The sequence below is a fragment of the Jaculus jaculus genome, chromosome 5 (genome assembly GCF_020740685.1).
Source record: "Jaculus jaculus isolate mJacJac1 chromosome 5, mJacJac1.mat.Y.cur, whole genome shotgun sequence".
In the NCBI taxonomy this organism is placed as follows: domain Eukaryota; kingdom Metazoa; phylum Chordata; class Mammalia; order Rodentia; family Dipodidae; genus Jaculus; species Jaculus jaculus.
The window spans coordinates 56,338,055-56,352,848 of NC_059106.1; the positions used below are offsets into that span (position 1 = coordinate 56,338,055).

Sequence of the window (14,794 nt, forward strand, 5' to 3'; positions counted from 1 at the left end):
AAAAAGAGGAAGGTCTATTAGAGAGATGCTCAGTGGTTAAGGCACTTGCTTGTTACCCAAGTTCAAGTTCCCACGTAAAGCCAGATGCACAGTGGTGCATGTATCTGGAGTTCATTTGCAGTGGCTGGAAGCCCTGGCTCACCCATTCTCTCTTCTATCTTTCTCTGCAAATTTTTTTTTATTTATTTATTTTTTTTTTAAGTAGAGGATGCTAAATTTATGGTCTTGAGAACTTCAGGTCTCCAGCTTCATCTCAGGCACCTTTTTTTTTTTTTTTTTTTTTTTTTTTGGTTTCTAGGGAGGGCCTCACTCTAGCCCAGGCTGACCTGGAATTCACTATGGAGTCTTAGGGTGGCCTCAAACTCACAGTGATCCTCCTACCTCTGCCTCCTGAGTGCTAGGATTAAAGGTGTGTGCCACCATGCCGGGTTTCAGGCACCATTTTTTTTTACATAGTGCAAAGACAGCTGCCAGCAGCTATAAGCCCACCATGGGTGGCCCTTAGAAGGGTTTTATTTATTTTTTTAAATAATTTTTATTTATTTATTCAAAAGTGACAGAGAGAGAAAGAGGCATATAGAGACAGAGAGAATGGACACACCAGGGCTTCCAGTCATTGTAAACGAACTCTAGATGTGTGCGCCCCCTTGTGCATCTGGCTAACGTGAGTCCTGGGGAATCGAGCCTTGAACCAGGGTCCTTAGGCTTCACAGGCAAGTGCTTAACTGCCAAGCCATCTCTCCAGCCCGGATTTTATTTTATTATTTATTTTTGTTTTTTCAAGGTAGGGTCTTGTTCTAGCCCAGTCTGACCTGGAATTCACTATATAATCTCAGGGTGGCCTCAAACTCATGGCAGTCCTCTTACCTCTGCCTCCCGAGTGCTGGGATTAAAGGCGTGTGGGAACGTGTAACATCATGTAACCCAGGCTGGCTTTGCACTCACTGTGTAGTTGAGACTGGCTGTGAACTGACTCCAGGAGTGCTGGTTATACGCCTGCTGACCTCTGGTTCTCCCACTGCAATACCTGAGTAGAAATACAGTGATTTCTACTTTTTGCTTTTTCTTCAGTGCTGTGGCAAGTTGCACACAAGTAGCCCTTAAACATGGGCTACTGTTCAGTTGTTCATTTCAGCCATGTGCTAACATCCTCCAAGCAGCTGGAACCAAAGAAGCCTGATGCTAAAGAGTTAAGCCCAGGCTGCAGTGTGCAGCTAGGCCAGGGCCCAGAAACTACCCACAAACAGTGTAAACTGCCAGCCATTGGGGACCAAACTGGTGCCTGGGGGTACAGAACCACTTTCACAGCAGCTTGTTATGGAAACTGCAGAGTGCTTGTCAGAGGGGAATCCAGCCCTGGGCACCTGGGGGCACCAGGACGCCTGAACTTGACTCTCAAAGTGCAGGTGTGTGGACGCTTGGGAAACAAGCAGATGGCTTGCCTCTTCAGCATGTGTTTATCACTGAATTCTGCTCAAATACTGCTTGAGGTGGTGAGAGCACAGATTTGGAGTTTAAGCATCCGAAGCTCTTCCATGGTGAGAGGTGGAATACACAGCACTTCACTGACAGAGGCATTTTGTTTTTTTCTTCTTGATTTTTAAAATACCACACTTTATTGAGATTTTACAAAGGAGTGTGGAAAGGCTGAGAGGTAAGGGGAAAACAAAATGGGAAGTACACCACGTGGAGCCCAAAAGCCCATGTGGGCCACTGTGTAGCTTAGGAGTCCATGTGACCAGATTGCATAGGTTTGTTTTCCATAAAGAACTCAGCAGCAGCACCTGCCCCTCCAATCCTGACACTAGAAAATACTTACGCAATGGTTAATTCAAGTCATTCCAGGTGAATTCAGGAGGTGTTTTTTTTTGGGGGGGTATTGTATGTATGTAAGTAGAAGAATAGATTAAATATTTTTTAAAATTTATTTATTGCAGAGAGAGAATGAGCACACCAGGGCCTGAAGCCATAGCAAATGAACTCCAGACACGTACCAACTTCTGCATCTGGCTTACATGGGGAATTGAACCTGGGTCCTTGGGTGTTTTAACTGCTAAGCCATTTCTCCAGCCCTCTTTTTTTTTTTTTTTTTTTTTTTTTTTTTTGGTTTTCTAAGGTAGGGTGTCACTGTAGCTCAGGGTGGCCTTGAACTCTCGGCAATCCTCCTACCTCTGCCTCCCGAGTGCTGGGATTAAAGGCGTGTGCCACCACGCCCAGCCAGCCCTCATTTTTATTATTATTTTAGTTTTTTTTTTCTTTTCACAATTTTTATTAACATTTTCCATGATTATAAAAAATATCCCATGGTAATACCCTTCCTCCCCACCCCCACACTTTCCCCTTTGAAATTCCATTCTCCATCATATTACCTCCCCATCTCAATCATTGTACTTACATATATACAATACCAACCTTTATTTTAGTTTTTCAAGATAGGGTTTCACTCTAGCCCAGGCTGACCTGGAATTCACTATGTAGTCTCAGGGTGGCCTCGAACTCACAGTGATCCTCCCACCTCTGCTTCCCAAGTGCTGGGATTAAAGGCATGCGCCATCATGCCCAGCTCTAGATAATGATCTTGAAGCCAGCCTGAGCTACAGAGTGAAACCAGGTCTTAAGAAGAGGTTCTTAAAGCCGTATCCTGTAACATTTGTCACAGGGCTGGTCTCGCTGTTGGTGTGGCTCCCTTGAGGCCAAGTTACTCAAATTGGGCACAGATGACAACACGTCATTTACTTTTACCTAGACAAGGTCTTGGGTAAATCAGTCATGGTGCTGTGTGAAATAGATCCAACACTTCAGGGTTGTTGTCCAGAATTAAAGTTAGGCCGGGCGTGGTGGCGCACGCCTTTAATCCCAGCACTCGGGAGGCAGAGGTAGGAGGATTGCCCGTGAGTTCGAGGCCACCCTGAGACTCCATGGTGAATTCCAGGTCAGCCTGGACCAGAGTGAGACTCTACCTCAAAAAAACAAAAAACAAAACAAACAAACAGAATTAAAGTTAGAACAGGTGAGTGGGTTTGCATCCTGAGAAGCCCTTTGAAAAATGGAAATATCCGAGTTTGAAAATGCTTGTAGTATGCTTATTCAAAATCACAGCAACCCAGCACACCATGTACCCATGATCGCATGGCTGGTGGGACTGTAGCTCACTGCTGCCGTCCAGCATCAGGAGAGAGTATCTTACTGCATGTAGCTGGGGAAAAAGTCAAAATTTGGGAGCAGGAGAAATGGTTCAGCAGGTAAGAGTGTTTATTACATAAGCATGAGGACCTGAATTCAAACCCCAGCACTCATGTGAAAAGTTGGGTGTGATCACACATGAGGAAAAAGTCAAAATTCAAAGAATAGTTTCTACCATATGCAGATAACTTTCCTACCATCTTCTTTCTTTCCTTCCTTCCTTCCTTCCTTCCTTCCTTCCTTCCTTCCTTCCTTCCTTCCTTCCTTCCTTCCAGTCAAGCCCAGCAGAGTGGCCTTTTTTTTTAAATTTTTTTTGTTCATTTTTATTTATTTATTTGAGAGTGACAGAGTGGGGGGGGGCAAATAGACAGATAGAGAATGGGCGCGCCAGGGCCTCCAGATGCGTGCACCCCCTTGTGCATCTGGCTAATGTGGGTCCTGGGGAATCGAGCTTCGAACCGGGGTCCTCAGGCTTCACAGGCAAGCACTTAACCGCTAAGCCATCTCTCCAGCCCCCCCTTTTTCTTTTTATGAGAGAACAAGAAAGAGAATTGGCACACCAGGGCCTCCAGCCACCATAATTGAACGCCAGACACACGAGCCACCTTGCGTGCATGTGTTACCTTCCACATGCATTAACTTTTATGTCTGACTTACTTGGGATCTGGTGAGTTAAACATGGGTCCATAACCTTCACAGGCAAGTGCCTTAACCACTAAGCCATCTGTCCAGTCCCACCATCTTTTCTTTTTGCCCATGTAGGGTCTTACTTTAGCCCAAACTGGAACTCACTCTGTAATCCCAGGCTGGCCTCAAATTCAGTGATCCTCCTACCTCTGCCTACAGGGTGCTGGGATTAAAGTCAGCATGGGCCACCATGCCCAGCCTTCCCACTATCTTGTAAAGTCAAAACATCCTGGTGCACATCTTTAATCCCAGCACTTGGGAGGCAGAGGTAGAAGGATCACCATGAGATCGAGGCTACCTTGAGACTACATAATGGATTCCAGGTTAGCCTGGGCTAGAACAAAACCCTACTTTGAAAACGAAAAAAAAAAAAAATCCTGAATGAGACCATCAGTCTGGAATTGTCTCTGTAAATCATCTGGTACATAAGGGGAGCTATTTAAAATATTAAATATGGGCTGGAGAGATGGCTTAGTGGTTAAGGCGTGTGCCTCAGAAGCCTAAGAACCCAGATTCGATTCCCCAGGACCCACATAAGCCAGATGCACAAGGTGGCAGATGTGTCTAGACTTCGTTTACAGTAGCTGAATGCCCTGGCATGCCCATTTTTTCTCTCTCTGCTTCTTTCTCTCACAAATAAATAAAATATTAAATACACCAGTGTGGTGGCACATGTTTTTAATCCTAGCACAGGTAGGAGGATCACTGAGTTTGAGGGCCACCCTGAGACTACCTAGTGAATTCCAGGTCAGCCTGGGCTGGAGTGAGACCTTACCTCAAAAAAACAAAACAAACAAAAATTCCCCAAAGCGTAAAGGAGACGAGGACCCAGGACTGGATCCTGATGCTTCAGCATCAAGAGAGCTGGGGAAAGAATGTAACTCAGCAAGGGACAGATATTAAGAAGGAGGGAGCAGGGTTGGAGAGATGGCTTAGTGGTTAAGATGCTTGCCTGCAAACCTAAGGACCTGGGTTTGATTCCCCAAGACCCACGTAAACCAGATGCACAAGGTGGCGCATGCGTCTGAGTTCATTTTACAATGGCTAAAGGCCTTCATACACACACATTCTCTCTTCATCTGCCTCTCTCTCTCATAAATTAAAAAAAAAAAAAAAGAGAGGAGGAATTAGGGACATGTAGAATCTGGTGAATGTGTGAGGAGTGCTGCTGAAGACCAGGGAGCAGGAGGACAGCAGCACTCTGAGCAGTGACCCAGGAAGAGCACTGGAGTCCTCCTGCCGCTGAGTGATGGGCAGGGAGCCTGGGCAGAGTGAGCTGGAGAGTGAACAGGGTGAGGTAATGGGATGGACAGAGGTGGGGAAATAACTTCATAGCAAAATCTGGTACAGAAAAATAATAGCTGTAACAATGACCTTGAATAGGGAGAGAGTTGGCTTTTAGCACTCCCATGGAGGATTAGATTTGGGTAGAAGCCTGGCTGGGTGGTAAGTTGGGAGGCTAAGTGTAGGATGGGATATAGTTTTGCAGAAGTCCTTTCTTTTGTCTTTTAAAAAAAAAAATTTAGTTTTTATTTATTTATTTATTAGAGGCAGAGATGGAAAGAGAGAGAATGGATGAGCCAGGGCCTCCAGCCACTGCAAACGAACTCCAGATGCATGTGCCACCATGTGTGGGATCTGGAGAATTGAACCGGGGTCCTTGGGTTTCTCAGGTAAGTGCCTTAACCGCAAAACCATCTCTCCAGCCCTTTTTGTTGTTTTTTTGATTTTTGGGTTTTTTTTTTTTTTTTTTTTTGAGGTAGGGTCTCATTCTAGCTCAATGCTGACCTGGAATTCACTAGCAGTCTCAGAGTGGCCTCTAACTCAGTGATTCTCCTACCTCTGCCTCCCAAGTACTGGGACTAAAGGAGCGCATCACCATGCCCAGCCTTCTTTGGTCTCTTGAAGCAGGCTCTCACTGTAACCCAGGCTGACCTGGAATTCACTCTGTAGCCCAGGCTGGGTTTGAACTCATAGTGATCCTCTAGGCCTGAACCATCACATCTGGTTTTTCCTCCCCTTGTGGCATTTGTACAGAGATTCCAGCTGGGTGTGGTGGCACACACCTGTAACCCCAGCCCTCTCAAGGCAGAGGTAGAAGGCTTGCGAGCTTGGGCTGGCCTAGCCTACATAGTAAGGACTAGTGCAGCTAGGGGTACATAGCAAGACCCTGTCTCGAACAAACAACCTCCAAACTAGAGAAACGGCCATCGTGGTGCTTGTGCTGAACACGCGTTGGCAGCAGAGCAGCAGGAGGCTGAGAGAGCACGGCGTTGATGGACAGCAATCCTTACAGTGGACCTGGGCATTACATGCGCTCGTAACGGAGGCGGGAAGCAGCTTGCAGTCACTGCCTGGAAGTGGCGGGGCTTGAGCCCCGCACTCTGTTCCTTCTGACTATAACTGGCCTCAAGAGGAAGTGTCAAGCACAGACACTTGAGCTCAGTTTTATCTGATTGTATCGAATACCTTCTGGTGTATGACCGTACGAGGGTGAGCCCCATAAGAAAATCAGAGAACTTAAAGAAGTGGAAGAGCAGCTGGCGTGGTGGCGCACGTCTTTCGTCTCAGCCCCAGCACCGGCAATGAGATGGGAGGAGCTCCATTTGTCCCAGGTCAGCCCGGGCTACCGCGAGAGATCCAGCCTCAAAGACAAAAAGAGCTGGAGAAAACATTCACTGTTACAGCCTCTCAAGGAAGTCTCGGTGTGGAAATCCCCATCAAAACTGTGGTCACTTTTCTCTTTACATCTCCTGTAGGCTTCTACCCTTTACCAAGTCAGCTAAAGGCCCATCCATCCCTTCCTCTAACAAGCATTGTTGAGCACCAGGCCTGTGCTGGGCCCAGCACGTGGTACTTAAGGTCATGGTGGTCAAGGTTGAAGTGGAAGAAAGAAGAGGAAAAGACAAAAAATAATACATATTAAACATAATAAAATTACTGTTTGAGGGCTGGAGGGATGGCTTAGCAGTTAAGGCGTTTGCCTGTAAAGCCAAAGGACCCAGGTTCGATTCCCCAAGACTCACGTTAGCCAGATGCACAAAAGGGCACACATGTCTGGAGTTCGTTTGCAATGGCTTGGAGGCCCTGGCACACCAATTCTCTCTCCCCCTCTTTCTCTGTCAAATAAATGGATAAAATATTTTTTAAAATTACTGTTTGATCAAAAAATGAATTTCACTTCTGGGCAAATACACAAAAGAGTTAAAATAAGGAGGCTAGAGAAATGGCCCAGTGGTTAAAGCTTCTTGCTTTCAAAGCCTGATGGTAGATGAATGTTGCTAGGCATGGTGGCACATGCCTTTAATCCCAGCACTCAGGAGGCAGAAGTAAGAGAATCGCCATGAGTTCAAGTCCACCCTGAGAATCCAGAGTGAATTCCAGGTCAGCCTGGGCTACAGTGAGATCCTTCCTTGAAAAACCAAAAGAAAATGTATACTTACCTGGCAAGGGAGACATGATGATCAGGAAGGTGGTTTTCCCAGGGCAAGGTTTATCCATTGTAGTCCAGACGTGATGACCCCTGCGATTTTCCCAAACGCAACTGCATAATTTGTGGTGGGGGGACTGCATTCGTGATCTCCCTGGGGGGGAAAAAAAAGATGAATGTCACCAGGCATGTTGGGGCACATCTTTAATCCCAGCACTTGGGAGGCAGAGATAGGATGATCGCCATGAGTTAGAGGTCACCCTGAAACTACAGAGTGAATTCCAGGTCAGCCCAGGCTATAGTGAGACCCTCCAAAAACCAAAAAAATACATAAACAAAACAAATAGGCTGGAGAAATGGCTTTTTTTAAAAAACAATTTTATTGTTTTATTTATATTTACTTATTAGAGACAGAGGGACAGAAGGAGAGAGTGAGAGAAAGAGAGAGAGAGAGAGAATGGGAGCTCCAGGGCCTCTTGCCACTGCAAACAAATTCTAGACGCCATGATGTGCATCTGGCTAACATGGGACCTGGAGAATCGAAACTGGGTCCTTAGGCTTCACAGGCAAGCACCTTTACCACTAAGCCATCTCTCCAGCCCCTTTTTTTTTTTTTAAATTTTATTTAATTTTATTTATTTATTTATTTGAGAGGGACAGACACAGAGAGAAAGACAGATAGAGGGAGAGAGAGAGAATGGGCGCGCCAGGGCTTCCAGCCTCTGCAAACGAACTCCAGACGCGTGCGCCCCCTTGTGCATCTGGCTAACGTGGGATCTGGGGAACCGAGCCTCGAACCGGGGTCCTTAGGCTTCACAGGCAAGCGCTTAACCGCTAAGCCATCTCTCCAGCCCCCTTTTTTGGTTTTTTGAGGTAGGGTCTTACTCTAGCTCAGGCTGACCTGGAATTCACTCTGTAGTCTCAGGGTGGCCTCAAACTCATGGTGATCCTCCTCCTACATCTGCCTCCTGAGTGCTAGGATTAAAGACGTGTGTGACCACACCTGGTTCCACTTTTAGTTTTCAATGAGTGAGCTATTGGGGATATAGGAAGCAAAAGTAAAAGAAGATATGGTAAGTAGTAAGTAAAGGGTAGAGCATCAAGGGTGGAGAGAAGGCTCAGCAGTTAAAGGTACTTGCTTACAAAGCCTGATGATCTGAGTTCAATTCTGCAGTACTCATGTAAAGCCATATACATAAAGGGGCCTATGCATCTGGAGTTCATTTGCAGCTGCTAGAGGTCCTGGCACACCCATTCTCTTTCTCTCCTAAATAAGTTATTTATTTGAAAGAGAGAGAGAGTCACCCGTGGAGATAAACAACAGTGGACACCGCAAGCCTTAAGTTTAACCAGCCAGGCCAAATGAGCCAATGGGTGCAACAGTGGCACGTCTGTTATGAGAGACTCCAACTGCTCTCTAACTGGACTGGAGGCTCGCTCAATGGGAGGCAATACATGTCTGATACTGAAAACCTATGACAGAGGAAGTCATGAGCCCTAGAGGTGTAATGTCTGCTGGTGTCTGGCTAAATGTATATACTATGCTCACCAAACTTCCTGGTAAACACTTCTCTTAATGTTCATACCCATATATTAATGCTACTCTTACTTTTGGTTAGAGAAGTTTCTCTTTTCAGATGACAGTGACCTTGGGATGACTCAGAAGGCACCATGGTGCTGAGAAGAAATGACAGAGGAGTGCTCAGCACTGAAACATCTCTATCACACCCTCCAAGGCACAGGGTCATCTCTCCAGCCCCCTAGGTTTATTCTGGAGGCAGGGTCCATTGTGGAAGAGGTGGTGGAAAGAATATAAGAGCCAAGAGAAAGGTAGGGTAGAACTCCTTACATTGTACTCTTCCAGACACAAGATGGTGTGGATATCCATGACCTCACAGTGCCTGACACTAGGCCCTCATAACAGGAGGAAAAGATGATGACATCAACGTAAAAGAGAGACTGAGGGGGGAGGGGATGTGATGGAGAGTGGAGTTTCAAAGGAGAAAGTAGCAGTAGAAGGGAATTACCATGGTTTATTATCTATATTTATGGAAGTTGTCAATAAAAATAATGAATTAGGACTGGAGAGATGGCCTAGCAGTTAAAAGCATTTGCCTGCAAAGCCAAAGGACCCTGGCTCAATTCCCCAGGACCCACATAAGCCAGATGCAGAAAGTGGTGCATGCGTCTGGAGTTCGTTTGCAGTGGCTGGAGGCCCTGGCATGCCCATTCTCTCTCCCTTCCTTTCTCTCTCTTTCTCTCTCTTAAATAAATAAATAAAATATTAAAAAATAATGAATTAAAAGAAAAAAAATTAAAAAAAAAAGAAAGAAAGAAAGCCAGGCGTGGTGGCTCATGCCTTTAAAATCCCAGCACTCTGGAGGCAGAGGTAGGAGGATCGCCATGAGTTCAAGGCCACCCTGAGACTACATACATGGTGAATTCCAAGTCAACCTGAGCTAGAGTGAGACCCTAGCTCAAAAAACCAAAAGGAAGGAAAGAACGAAGGGAGGGAGGGAAGGAAGAAGTCTTTTTCCCAGAGTGAGCCCTTCCCCAGCTCGTGGAGAGTTTTTATGTTGGGAAGCTTTGGGAGAACAGAGCCCCTTCCCCCCACCTGGCTGCCCATGGTGCCGCTTTGCTGGTGAGTGCTTTCGCTTACACGTGCATCTTTCCTGCTTGGCTGTCCTTTTTCAGCCCTGGGAGCAAGTGTCCTCAGCGTTTTCAGGCAGCCTGAAAGCTGGCGGCTCTCCAGGAAGCGTTCAGACCTTCAGTGCTGGATGGGGACTGCTGAGGCGGCCAGCCTCGTGGACTGAGCAGCTACCGGGCTCCTTAACTCTCACAACAGCAGACTGCTATTGTTGGACTGCCTTAAAGTAACCCAGTAAATTTCCATTTTGTTCCAATTTATTTATTTGAGAGCTTTTTTGGAGGTTCTAGCAGGGGAGCAAGAATAGGAAGCTGGGATCCGGTGCCGTGGCGAGCGGCGGCGGCGGGCGGGAGGCGCGTGCGCCGGGCGTGGACGGCCCGCGGTCCTCGCGCTGGACCCCGAGCTGCAGCGGTTCCGGACGCGGAGGCGCAGAAGCAGCGCGCGCAGCGGCTCATCCACCAGACGACCGAGCGGTGCTGGGACAAGGGCGCGGACAGGCCGGGGCCCAGGCTGGACGGCAGGGCCGAGGGCTGCCTCGTGAACTGCGTGGGGCGCTTCCTCGACACCAGCCACTTCATCCCGAGCCGCCTGGAGCAGCTGCAGAGGTCCAAGCCCGCCTTCTCGGAGAGCCTTTCCGACTGAGCCGCCAAGCTCTTCCCTCGCCCCTTCGTTGGAAAAGCAAGGGACTACTGTGAAAGAGGTGGCAGAAAGAATGTACAAGCCAAAGGAAGCGTGAGACTCTTTACAACGTGCTCCCCCCAGACACAAACATGGCCTGGATATCTATGACCTCACAGCGTGTGACTCTACCTACACAAGACCGTCATAATAGGAGGAAAAGATCATGACATCAAAATAAAGGAGAGTAAAGGGAAGAGAAAGGAAGGGAGGAGGATACTTAATAGGTTGATATTGTATATATGTAATTACAGTGATTGTAATGGGAAGGTAATATGATGGAGAATGGAATTTCAAATGGGAAAGTGTGGGGGTGGGGAGGGAGGGAATTACCATGGGATATATTTTATAATCATGGAAAATGTTAATAAAAATTTTTAAAAAAAATAAAAAATAAATTAAAAAAAATAAAAGAGAGACTGATTGAGAGGGGCCGGGAATATGATGGAGAATGGAATTTCAAAAGGGAAAGTGGGAGGAGGGAGGGTATTACCATGGGATATTGTTTATAACATGGAAGTTGTTAATAAAAATTTGAAAAAAATAAATAAAAATGTTATTTTTTTAAAAAAAGAATAGGAAGCTGGGCATATAATAAGCCTATAATTCTAGTATCTGGGATGGTAAGGCAGGAGGATTGCCATGAGTTTGAGGACGATTTGGGATTTAGAGAATGAGACCCTGCCTCCAGAACAAATCTAGAGGACTGGAGAAATGGCTTAGTGCTTAAGGCGTTTCCCTGCAAAGCCAAAGGACCCAGGTTCAATTCCCCAGGACCCATGTGAGCCAGATTCACAAGGTAGCACATGGGTCTGGAGTTCATTTGCAATGGCTGGAGGCCCTGGTACACACATTCTCTCTCTCTCTCTCTCTCTCTCTCTCTCTCTCTCTCTCTCTCTCTCTCTCTCTCGATCTCTCAGTAATAAATAAATAAAAATAAAATACGGGGACTGGAGAGATGGCTTAGTGGTTAAGGTGTTTGGTTACAAAGCCAAAGGATCCCGGTTCTACTCTTCAGGACCCACGTAAGCCAGTGCACACGGGAGTGCACGTGTCTGGAGTTTGTTTGCAATGGCTGGAGGCCCTGGTGCACCCATTCTCTCTCTCTCTCTCTGCCTCTTTCTCTCAAATTCTCAAATAAATAAATTAATAATAATAATAATAATGTGTGTGTGTGTGTGTGTGTGTGTGTGTGTGTATAAAATACAAAAAAAAATCTAGGGTAGAAACCATATTAAATGGCTTTAACCAGCCAAGCCTGGTGGCACACACCTTTCATCCCAGCACTCAGGAGGCAGAGGTGGGAGAATCACTGTGACTTCAAGGCCAGCCTGGAGCTACAGAGCGAGTTCCAGGTCAGCCTGAGCTACAGTGAGACCCTATCTTGAAAAAATATGTATATATTTATGACTATAAGGGGGTGTTGAGGAATTGTTTTTCCTTAGGCCCATGCTATCTATGTAGCCCAGGCTAGCCTGGAACTCCTGACCCTTCACAGATGCCTGGATTACAGGTGTGTGAACACCACCCTGTCCTGTCTTCAGTGGCCTATCAGTTGAATTCTACTTTGTATATGTTTTGGTAGTTGACAAGTGAGTCTCCATCTATACTCTTGCAATCAGCCCCACAAATTTTAGGGGTTAGGCCTAACCATAGACACATTCCAGTAAGTATTCAGGTTAGGACACAGCTCTACCCTCTTCACTGAGTACCCGAGGCTACACTCCCAAGTGCTTGAAGAAGCGATAGGCTTGCCACTCTAGAGCAGTTTTGGTTTTTTCTTTCCTTTCTTTCGTTTTTTCTTTTTCTTTTTCTTTTTGGTTTTTCGAGGTAGGGTCTCACTCTGGTCCAGGCTGACCTGGAATTACTCTGTTGTCTCAGGGTGGCCTGGAACTCATGGCAATCCTCCTACCTCTGCCTCCCGAGTGCTAGGATTAAAGGCGTGCACCACCACACCCGGCTTCTTTCCTTTCTTTCATAGGCTCTCCTCAGGGCTATCTAACTGTGTTCGCTTCTAGATTCCCCACACACTTGCTCAGTATCTCCACCATGGCTACTAAGAAGGCTTAGTCCTTGTCCTTGCCCTCAGGGATCCCCCCCCCCATGAAACTAGCAAGAACATGAGACAGTGGAAGGCTCACTGACGATAACTGTGGCCATGGGACAGGGCTGGAGAACTGGCTTAGCAGTTAAGGCACTTGCCTGTGAGGCCTAAGGACCCTTGTTCAATTCTCCAGATCCCACGATGGCCAGACACACAAGGGTGAGGCAAGCACAAAGTCACACATGCCCACTAACAGCACAAGTGTCTGAAGTTCAATGGCATTTTCTGAGGCCCTGGCATGCCAATTCTCTCTCTCTCTCTAAAATAATAATAATAAATAAACCAAGGATGGTCACAGAGACCTTCCAGCAAATGGGATGGGGCTGAGGCTAAGTGAGGCTTTTCAGAGGAAGTGATTCTCAGCAAGGAAGCTGAGGATTGGGATTTTTGGTTGGCAGATAGACCTCAAGGCTACTGCTGGACAAGCTCAGGAATCTCTGAATCTGCCATAGTGAATGGAATAGAGTATGCACTAAGAGGAGGCAGAAGTGAAGCTTAAAACACTAGGGACTGTAGTAAGCACTTTTCTTAATGTTCATATCCTTATATCAATGCTACTCTCACTTTTGGTAGAGAATCTTCTCTTTTCAGATGGCAATGACCTGGGGGTGACTTAGAAGGCATCATGGAGCTGGAAAGAAGTGACAGGAGTGCTCAGCGCTGCAATATCTCTATCACACCTTCCAAGGCTCAGGGTTTGCTGTGGAAGAGGTGGTGGAAAGAATGTAAGAGCCAAAGGAAGGGTAGGACTCCTTACAACGTGCTCCCTCCAGACACAAAATGGCCTGGATATCCATGACCTCACAGTGCCTGACACTCCCTACACAAGACCATCATAAAAGGAGGAAAAGATCATGACATCAAAATAAAAGAGAGACTGATTGAGATGGGGAGGGGATATGATGGAGAATGGAGTTTCAAAGGGGAAAGTGGGGGGAGGGAGGGCATTACCATGGAATATTTTTATAATCATGGAAGTTGTTAATAAAAATCTGAATATAAAAAAAAACAACACTGGGGCTATGATAGACCACAGGCTTCATGAGGGACCTAGAGGAGTCTTCATTGCAGCCTCCGTGTCAGTGAGAAATCTGGTCCCTACCAGCAAGGGCTTAGTGCTGGTGAAATGATGGATGAGGTGGACTTGCTGAGCATCCCACCAACAGCCTGCACTCTGTGTCCTGGAGGCCAGTGGTTCTTTGCCCTGGCTGTATACCAGAATCACCCTGGGAAGTTTAAAAACTAACGTCCTATGATTATGGCATATTGAAAGTATGGGGCTGGAGAGATGGCTTAGCAGGTTTAAAACCCTTGCCTGTGAAGCCTATGGACCTAGATTCAATTCTCCAGGTCCCCTGTAAGCCACATGCACAAAGTGGTGCATGCATCTGGAGTTTATTTACAGTGGCTAGAGGCCCTGGTGTGCCCATTCTCTCCCTTTCTCTCTCTCTGTCTCAAATAAATAAAAAAAATTTAAAGAAAAAAGTGTGGATGGAGGTTGTCAATAAAAAACTTTTAATTTAATTAACTTATTTATTTGAGAGAGCAATAGAGGGAAAGAGGCAGACAGAGAGAGACAGAGAGATTGAGAGAGAGAGAGCGAGCAATTGGGTGTGCCAGGGCCTCCAGCCACTGCAAACGAACTCCAGACTCATGTGCTACTTTGTGCATCTAGTTTATGTGGGTCCTGGGGAATTGAACCAAGGTCTTTTGGCTTTGCAGGCAAAGGCCTTAACCGCTAAGCATTCTCTCCAACCACCCCCCACCCAATTTTTTTTCAAAGCCAGGCATGTGAGCTGGGCGTGGTGGCAAACACTTTTAATCCTAGCACTCGGGAGGCAGAGGTAGGAGGATTGCTGTGAGTTCAAGGCAGATAGAAAGAATGTGTGCATATTTTTTTAAATGCAAAAAGTGTTGCTGAGTATGGAGGTACACACCTATAATTCCAGGACTGCGGGGGGGGGGGGGGCGTGAGGAAAGAGGATTACAAGTCCAAAGTCAGGGCTGAGGAGATGAATCAGTGGTTAAGGGAACTTGCTCCCAAAGCCTGACAACCCAGTACCCT

General features: G+C 46.5%; 2 pseudogenes; both read left to right on the forward strand.

The window, feature by feature from the left end:
* LOC123460657 overlaps positions 1-10,731 on the forward strand; it is a 94,529-nt pseudogene extending 83,798 nt beyond the window's left edge.
* Positions 7,306-7,457, forward strand: LOC123461004 (annotated as a pseudogene).
* Positions 10,732-14,794: the final 4,063 nt, after the last annotated feature.